This window comes from Trypanosoma grayi, assembly GCF_000691245.1.
Source record: "Trypanosoma grayi strain ANR4 Tgr_104_V1, whole genome shotgun sequence".
Lineage (NCBI taxonomy): Eukaryota > Euglenozoa > Kinetoplastea > Trypanosomatida > Trypanosomatidae > Trypanosoma > Trypanosoma grayi.
This window is the reverse complement of record NW_008825723.1, coordinates 1-362: the sequence shown is the minus strand read 5'-3', so window position 1 is coordinate 362 and position 362 is coordinate 1.

Here is a 362-nt window from a genome sequence, read left to right as displayed (position 1 = left end):
TTTTTTTTTTTTACGTTACTTTGTTTCTGTTTTTTTTTTGTTTTTTATCTCTGTCTCTGCAAAACAACACTTCGCGACGCCAAAGTAAGCAACGAGGTGGGAGAACGCGGAGGGGATGCGTGCGTGTGGTGAGAGCGATGGGCGCCGGTGGGTGGCGGAGTGGCACGCACACACGCGGGTTGCCGAGAGCTGCGTGCACAAACAAACGAGGAGCGCGTGAGGGCGAGAAAGGGGTTGAAAAATAAAAAATAAATAAAAAAAAAGAAAAAAGACGAAGAAAGCGTTTGTCGTTGTTGTTGTTGTTGTTAACATGCGTAAAAAAAAAAGGGTAAGTGTGGGCCCGTTGCCATCTTGTTTTTTTT